General features: G+C 32.5%; 2 long non-coding RNA genes across 2 annotated transcripts; both read left to right on the forward strand.

Annotated features, from left to right (window-relative positions):
• Nucleotides 1-1327: 1327 nt before the first annotated feature.
• LOC145952826 (uncharacterized) lies at nt 1328-3171 on the forward strand. Its single transcript, XR_014430320.1, has 2 exons — nt 1328-1804; nt 2823-3171. It is a non-coding gene; the product is annotated as an uncharacterized LOC145952826 (long non-coding RNA).
• Nucleotides 3172-4624: 1453 nt separating this feature from the next.
• Nucleotides 4625-8710, forward strand: LOC145952827 (uncharacterized). The gene is made up of 2 exons (XR_014430321.1): nt 4625-7342; nt 8362-8710. It is a non-coding gene; the product is annotated as an uncharacterized LOC145952827 (long non-coding RNA).
• The last annotated feature ends 806 nt before the right edge of the window (nt 8711-9516 follow it).

Raw genomic sequence — 9516 nt, forward strand, 5'->3', positions numbered from 1 at the left:
CATTTTTGGCCAACAAATCACGCTTTGTTTGTGTGACAAATTTGGCACTTGATAATATCACCCTTTTGAACTGTAAACAAATTTACTTTAATTTTCATAGATGCTACTTATGGTATATAATCTATCACACTTTATCAACAGCACTCTTTATTTTCTTTATTAATAAAAAAATTTGAATATAAGACTTTATGTATGTTATATATTACTCCTATCACTAAACTTGTTACAGACATTTTAAGCACACTCTTTATTACTCTCATCTCATTTTTATTAAGATTCAAATCCAAAATATTATTTAGTCATTTATGTAAGAGTCAATTTAAAATGTCTTTTGTATTAATTTTTTTTTTATACAAAATATACTCTTAATTAAACTTATTTATTTTGATTTGATAAGTAATTGACAGGTAAAATTGTTGTTAGAAGTAATTTTAAAAACTATAATTTTATGATAAATTAAATATTATAAATTAAATTAACTAATTTTTTAATGAATAATTAACTAACCTTCTATCTCAAAAGAAAGAAGAAGAAAAACTAACCTTACTCCTAATGAATTAGGTAATTTAGTTTTATGAAAAGAGACGGAAAGATATGTTAGTTAAAACTTATTAAAAATAATAAATTTATGTGTATTTCGCTTCTTGTTTAATGATTATCTTTTATGGTTTAGTAGTTTTTAATAAATATTAATTAATGATGTAAAAAAATTAACCAATACAAAAATGTGTATTTTTGATTATTATAAAAAAATCTTATTATTAAGAATTAGTACAAGATTTATTTTTTATCTATTAAAATTACAATAATATCATCGATATTTGAACTTATGTCTTGTGGTATAAGATTTTGAATAAAAATAGGATAAAATTATATTACTTCATTACTCACACCACTAATCAACTTTAAAGGTATAAGATGTGTTTAAGAAGGTGTTATTAACACTTTCTAATATTTAATACTCACATACTCCATTATAAGAGAAAAATAATTCATTATTTATGAAAATTAATTAACAATTTAATTTTACTAATTTTTTTTAAAATATATTTTTGTTAAAATACTTTTATTGAAATTCAGTATAATATATATATATATATAATTAAAAATATAACATCAATTGAATGAAAAATATTTTAAGAATGATATTATTAAATAAGATAAAATTAATTAAATTAATTTATATTTCAGTCATAAATTACATGTCTGTAACACCCCAATTTCCTTAAAAGGATATTAATAATGTCATTTTCGTAATTATTGATGGCATTTTCGTAATTTTATAAAGGTATTAGGGGCATTTGAGTAACTCGGAACGGGCTGTTCCAAAAGTGGAACGGGCCGTTCTGAGCATTTAAAATAAGCTAAAATTTTAGGTTGGGAACGGGCCCAGAACGGGCCGTTCCAACAAGGAGAACGGGCCGTTCCGGAGGGAGAACGGGCCGTTCTGCTGGGTTTGAGAACGGGTCGTTCTGGTTTCAGAACGGGCCGTTCTGCTTTTTGAGAACGGGCCGTTCCGGTTTTGGAACGGGCCGTTCCAGTTGAGAAATTTGCCCACGTTTGAAGGATCCGGAACGGGCCGTTCCGAAATCAGTACGGCCGTTCCGGTTGCGCCAGGAGGCCTATAAATAGGGGCAGGGGGTGAAAATTTGGTACAGAGGAGAAGAAGTGAAAATCTTAGATAGAGAAAGAGGAGAGAGAGAGAAAGAGAGAGAGAGAGAAAGAAAGAAAGAAAGAAAGAGAGGGAAGAAAAAGGGGATCCAGAGGAGGAGACCCTGCCCAAGTTCCAACTCCGCCTATCCAGGTAAGGGGGGAGTGAGAACCTCGCTCAGGGGTGTGGGGATAATTGTTGGGTAGTTGTTTGTCGGATTGGCCCCCAATCCCTTGCCGTTGTTCTGTCTGATTTTCTATTTACTCTATTTTGTTCCTTGTTGAGGATGCCGTTGTTCTGTTTGATTTTCTATTTACTTTACTTTGTTGTTTGTTGAAGGTGCCGTTGTTCTGTTTGATTTTCTATTTACTCTACTCTGTTTTTGTTAAAGGTGTCGTTGTTCTGTCCGATTTTCTATTTATTATACTTTGTTCTTTGTTGAAAGTAATAAATGAGTATGAAATTAATGTTAATAATAAATGAGTTTTAATATGAACAAGAATGCTCTCTATGAATACCTATGCGGACCTTATGAGGAGTATTGATGACATGACCATGTGAAATATGGACAAATGACATGAGACCTAAGAATGGACTATTGAGACAAACTATGATTATGATACTATGACAAATAATGATATGATGTACTAAATGAAATTATGTAATAAGTTAAATGTTGAGTCCATGAGATTATGAATGTATGACATGCATCATATGCATATATTACTCCAGGTGTGCCGCTGAGGCCGCATACCCACGACTAACAAGGTGTACCTTATGGTCACCCACGATGTAACATGCTAACAAGGTGTACCTTATGGTCACCCACGACTAACAAGGTGTACCTTAGGGTCACCCACGATGTAACATGCTAACAAGGTGTACCTTAGGGTCACCAGTGATGTAACCAGGTGTACCTTAGGGTCACCAACGATGAATTGTGAATCTTCCGTATGGCGCCACATGCATGCATTTATGAGTTGAGTCCATGACATCATAAGCATGATAAATGAGTATATATATGTGATATTGACTATTTATGTATTGTTTACATGTGACTTATATATGTTGTGTGTGTGTGTGCTATCTAGCAGTTATTTCTGCACCTGAAACTGAGTGAGATGTTTCTCACTCCCTTGTTGTTTTGTATACGTTTTAAATTGTGTTGCAGATGATCAGCATCATGAGAATGTTGGTGATGAGGCTTAAAGGCTTCAATTGGGCATGCTCTGATAGGATGTGACATCGGGGCATAGTTATTTTAGTTTAATATGTTATTGTTTTTATAACTTTAGTTTCTCTTCTTTTGTAATTTCTAACGAAGAGATAACGTAGATAACATGTATAATTCAAGGAAAATATATGTTAAGAATTGTAATTTGAACGTTCTTGATAAAAGACCAAGATGTACATTTTGTTATATTTTTATTATATGATTTGGGAGTATAAATTAATTCCTAACCAGGAGGCACTGCCACCTTTACTGGAGTTAATTTATATTTCCTTTATTATTATTTGTATATATATGATTTCTTGTTTTACACTAAATTGTATTGAAAATCTTAACTTCTTTTCTTTTATAATTTTCACACTGGAGTTATGATTTATGAGTTACGAATGTGAATCTTCTACCTTGTTATATTTGAAATATTTGTCAACTATGAAAGATTTTATTTACCCAAAAAGAAGAAGAAAAGAAATATTTTATTGTTACTTTTGTTGTATATTAATAATGGGGTAGAGGGTGTCACATTTAGTGGTATCAGAGCAGGTCGATCTAATCGGCCGTGACTTATCGAGATTCTGTTGTGTACTCTGACATTGTTTTGTTTGTCGTATACTTTGGTGATGCTTTGCTTTGATGATGTTTTGCTTTGATAATGATGATGATGATGTTCTCCTTGTGTTGATATTGTAAAGTTTGATATTGTTAAGTTATTTTTTTATTTTTTTTTAATTAGAGGAATGATAGTCATGATAGTGTCAGCTAATACCATTATGACCTTTCTTCTTCATTCTTATGATTGCTTAAGTGTTTGATACTTACGTAAGAAGTGGTGGTTGAGTAATATCGCTTGTGTTGCAAGCATATGTGCGAGTAGTGGTAGACGAAATGTGTTGTTAATATTGTGGGAACTATTGAGGCCTTAGATTTGGGTAAGACATTGATTTATTTTAAAGTGTATTAAGAATTTATGATTGGTGAAATTTTTGAAAGCTATAGTTGTAGCAATTGAATCCAAAGATGAGGTATGTTGAAAATTGGAGTTTTGGTATTCTTAAGGAGAGATTGAAGTGTTGATGATTTTTTTTAGAGTTTGATGGTTGCATGAAAATTTTATTTTCTAAGCCTTTTGTACTGAATAGGTGAGTTATTTGGTTTAGATTTGTAGTGGGAAACTTTGATATGAATTTCAGGTGGAAAGGAGTAAGTTTGGAAGGATTAAGGTATTTTTGTGGTTTTAGATATTGATACACTATTGTTGTCTGGTGTAGGAGATGTTTTGTTGTGACAGTACAAGTGCTATACTGACAAAATTAGAATTTTTGTTAGTCTTCAGGAAAGTGGTAGCCTTGGATGTTATCTTTCTAATGGAATTGGAATCAGGTAAAACGGAGGTCTAGAACTCCAGTATAGCTGCTTTGGTAATCAGAGGTATAGTTGTAAGCACTGAATATATTTGTTGTGATTTTTGAAGTTTTCTTTAGCTAAGAAGATGATTTGTTTTTTAAAATCTCATGTCTCCCTAAGAGTTGTAGCCTATTCACTTAGTGATAGGTTGATATCACGTGGATGAGTAGAACTCTTTATGTGTTGTTTTCTTTGATAGTTGTTAAAAATAGAAGTTAGTCTGTATAATAATGTTTTCGGGTTAGTAGGCAATGCAAGGATAAGAATTGACATGTTTTGAGGTGTTTTCATGTGGATTGAGAGGTTGTTTAAGGTTATATGATGCTATGTGGTAAAGGTTGTTCATGTACATGCTTATGAATGATATATATGAAGGTTTAAAGTAGGCATTCTAATATGACTTGATGTGCATGTATGTCGATATGTGAATAGAAGACCTTAGGGATCAAATGGTGAATATTGTATGGTTAGTGATATTGATCTTAGGATGTGATATGATCATATTGTAGTTGAAGGTGAAGATATATCCAAGACGGTTGTATGTTAAGTTTTCTAGTCCCTGTAAATTTCAGTTAAGGTGAACATGAATCTGTCTTAGGTAGAAGTTATGTTTAAGCAGAGAGATATCTAAGCAAGTTAGCGAGAATAAAAGTTTTATGAGGCTTACTATTGGAGATTTATTGAAAGAATTTCTAGGATAGCATTGCCTTTGACTACATTCACTATGAGGGGTATTGTCTTTATGTGAGATAGTAAGTATAAGAGTAGTTCTAACTCTTATGGCAAGATTGACTAGTGATAATATTACCTGACTCTAGTAAGTCTTATGTGGGATATAGTGATGACTTTGAAGACAGGTTTGGGTGGATTATTGATGCAAAGGTAGTAACTTATGTTTTTAAGCATCTAGGAAATGAAAAATTCATGAGAGAAATTACCTTGAATTAGAAGTTGTAATAGTTACGCTTGAGATTTTAAAAACATTATTGAGATATTTAGTGATTATAAGGATCTTAAATATCTGTTTGATCCGACGGAATTGAATATGAGATAGAAGAGATAGTTGGAAATTGTAAGGATTAAGATTTTAATCTTAGTTGTTATCTGGGTAAACCTATAGCAGTCGATGCTTTGAATAGGAAATATCTATATTTATCTTTCTTTATGGTCAAAGAGATATATCTTTTGGCTCAAGTTAGGAATTTAAGTTTGATTTGTGAAATTACTCCTAGTAGTAAGGGACTATGTATGACTCGATTAACGAATGGATTATTCAAAGGATATTGAATAAGTATATTAGTCGATTCATTTTGGTGGCCAGGTATGAGATTATAGGACAAGGTAGTGAATAAGAGTTTTCTTGGAGTATAAATAAAGTGGTAAGACTTGAAGACCGAGTATGAGTACATAGTGAACTTACAATTAGGTGCCTAATCATTGGAGAAGATTATACAAGTTAAACTAATGTGGTGACAAATGTCCTGAGTAGGATGAACATTTATCTATCATTTTGATGATATAAGGGTTGAGTTTGATTGAGTAGATTAGAAACTTAAGCATGATGTGTGAGCTCACTCTTAGGAACATTGAATTGAATATGTTGAAAGGATTAATAATGAGATTAGAAGACTCAGGAGTTAGATTCTTTCTTAGTGACCCAAGTGAAAAAGATTGGTAGGAATATAAATAGCCTTTTACAAGTGGAAGTTGATGGTGTTTCGGGATACAAGGATATAATCTATGTGCCTAGTAAACCCAAATTAAGGAAGATGATCTTAGGGAAAGGACATAAGAATATTTTTAGCATTTATTTAAGAGTTACTGAAATGTATCAGAGTGGCGCAGCGGAAACATGATGGTCTAAAGAGAAGTAGAGAAGTTGAATCAAGGTGTAGAAAGTAAGTTTAAATTTGGAGTGGATGAAGTGTTGAGATTTAAGGATGGGTTGTATATTCCAAATGTGCCAGAACTTAAGAGATCAATCTTGGAAGAAGGTCATAAGAGCAGTCTTAGTATTCATCTAGGAGTTACTAAGATGTATCAATATCTTGAGAAGATGTTTTGGTGGCCTAAGATGACGGAGGAAGTGGAGGAATTTGTGTATGCTTGCTTAGTATGTTAGAAAGCTAAGGTCGAACACAAAAAACTTTCAGATTTAATACAACCTTTAGACGTTCTAATTTGAAAATAAGATTCTATATCTATGGATTTAGTTGTAGTTATGTATGATATTCTTAAGAAATTTGATCTTATTTGGATTAATGGATAGGCTTACCAGGTCTGCTCACCTTGAACTTATTAACATTAGACATTTCTTGGAGAGATTGATAGAGTTGTACATCAATAAGGAAATTTTGAAGAAAGTGCTACATGGGAGTTAGAAAGCAAGATGCGAGAAACTTATCTATTTTTGTTTTCAGGTAAATTTCGGGGACGAAATTTCTAAAAGGAGGGGAGAATTGTAACACCCCAATTTCCTTAAAAGGATATTAATAATGGCATTTTCGTAATTATTGATGGCATTTTCGTAATTTTATAAAGGTATTAGGGGCATTTGAGTAACTCGGAACGGGCTGTTCCAAAAGTGGAACGGGCCGTTCTGAGCATTTAAAATAAGCTAAAATTTTAGGTTGGGAACGGGCCCAGAACGGGCCGTTCCAACAAGGAGAACGGGCCGTTCCGGAGGGAGAACGGGCCGTTCTGCTGGGTTTGAGAACGGGCCGTTCTGGTTTCAGAACGGGCCGTTCTGCTTTTTGAGAACGGGCCGTTCCGGTTTTGGAACGGGCCGTTCCAGTTGAGAAATTTGCCCACGTTTGAAGGATCCGGAACGGGCCGTTCCGAAATCAGTACGGCCGTTCCGGTTGCGCCAGGAGGCCTATAAATAGGGGCAGGGGGTGAAAATTTGGTACAGAGGAGAAGAAGTGAAAATCTTAGAGAGAGAGAAAGAGGAGAGAGAGAGAAAGAGAGAGAGAGAGAAAGAAAGAAAGAAAGAAAGAGAGGGAAGAAAAAGGGGATCCAGAGGAGGAGACCCTGCCCAAGTTCCAACTCCGCCTATCCAGGTAAGGGGGGGAGTGAGAACCTCGCTCAGGGGTGTGGGGATAATTGTTGGGTAGTTGTTTGTCGGATTGGCCCCCAATCCCTTGCCGTTGTTCTGTCTGATTTTCTATTTACTCTATTTTGTTCCTTGTTGAGGATGCCGTTGTTCTGTTTGATTTTCTATTTACTTTACTTTGTTGTTTGTTGAAGGTGCCGTTGTTCTGTTTGATTTTCTATTTACTCTACTCTGTTTTTGTTAAAGGTGCCGTTGTTCTGTCCGATTTTCTATTTATTATACTTTGTTCTTTGTTGAAAGTAATAAATGAGTATGAAATTAATGTTAATAATAAATGAGTTTTAATATGAACAAGAATGCTCTCTATGAATACCTATGCGGACCTTATGAGGAGTATTGATGACATGACCATGTGAAATATGGACAAATGACATGAGACCTAAGAATGGACTATTGAGACAAACTATGATTATGATACTATGACAAATAATGATATGATGTACTAAATGAAATTATGTAATAAGTTAAATGTTGAGTCCATGAGATTATGAATGTATGACATGCATCATATGCATATATTACTCCAGGTGTGCCGCTGAGGCCGCATATCCACGACTAACAAGGTGTACCTTATGGTCACCCACGATGTAACATGCTAACAAGGTGTACCTTATGGTCATCCACGACTAACAAGGTGTACCTTAGGGTCACCCACGATGTAACATGCTAACAAGGTGTACCTTAGGGTCACCAGTGATGTAACCAGGTGTACCTTAGGGTCACCAACGATGAATTGTGAATCTTCCGTATGGCGCCACATGCATGCATTTATGAGTTGAGTCCATGACATCATAAGCATGATAAATGAGTATATATATGTGATATTGACTATTTATGTATTGTTTACATGTGACTTATATATGTTGTGTGTGTGTGTGCTATCTAGCAGTTATTTCTGCACCTGAAACTGAGTGAGATGTTTCTCACTCCCTTGTTGTTTTGTATACGTTTTAAATTGTGTTGCAGATGATCAGCATCATGAGAATGTTGGTGATGAGGCTTAAAGGCTTCAATTGGGCATGCTCTGATAGGATGTGACATCGGGGCATAGTTATTTTAGTTTAATATGTTATTGTTTTTATAACTTTAGTTTCTCTTCTTTTGTAATTTCTAACAAAGAGATAACGTAGATAACATGTATAATTCAAGGAAAATATATGTTAAGAATTGTAATTTGAACGTTCTTGATAAAAGACCAAGATGTACATTTTGTTATATTTTTATTATATGATTTGGGAGTATAAATTAATTCCTAACCAGGAGGCACTGCCACCTTTACTGGAGTTAATTTATATTTCCTTTATTATTATTTGTATATATATGATTTCTTGTTTTACACTAAATTGTATTGAAAATCTTAACTTCTTTTCTTTTATAATTTTCACACTGGAGTTATGATTTATGAGTTACGAATGTGAATCTTCTACCTTGTTATATTTGAAATATTTGTCAACTATGAAAGATTTTATTTACCCAAAAACAAGAAGAAAAGAAATATTTTATTGTTACTTTTGTTGTATATTAATAATGGGGTAGAGGGTGTCACAATGTCATTGTTTTATAAAGATAGCACAATTAATTAAGTCTTTTTACTAACTTTATGGTCATATTGTTTTTTAAATCTAAACCTTTTTTTTTCTTTAAAAGTAAAATAAAAGAAAATAAAAAATTTAAATAAATAAATTTAAAAAAAAAAAAAAAAAGTGGTATGTCACTGTTAGGGTTAAAGTCTTTTGTAGTTTGAATCCTCGTTAAAGAAAATTTATTATCCAATAAAACCTTAAACAAGAGATTAGTACCCATGAATATCATGTGGATGACTAAAATTTTTGGTGTCATAAGTGTTAAATTTTATTCCTTTTTTTAATATTTAAGGTATTGTCATAGAAATTAAAGTATGTAATTAATATTTTAAAATTTTATAAAAGTTAATTATAATTTTATTAATATATTTATATCTTTTAAATTAATTAAATGTTATCTTGTCTAAATTTTTTTATTTTATAATAAGTAGTTGAAAATATAAGAGAAAAAATATTTAATAATTTATTGATATTATAAAATGAAATAAAAATAAATAAATTATCAAACACGAAGGGAGTAATATTGAATATATGTTGC

This window comes from Cajanus cajan, chromosome 10, assembly GCF_000230855.2.
Source record: "Cajanus cajan strain Asha chromosome 10, NIPB_CcT2T_4, whole genome shotgun sequence".
NCBI classification, from domain to species: domain Eukaryota; kingdom Viridiplantae; phylum Streptophyta; class Magnoliopsida; order Fabales; family Fabaceae; genus Cajanus; species Cajanus cajan.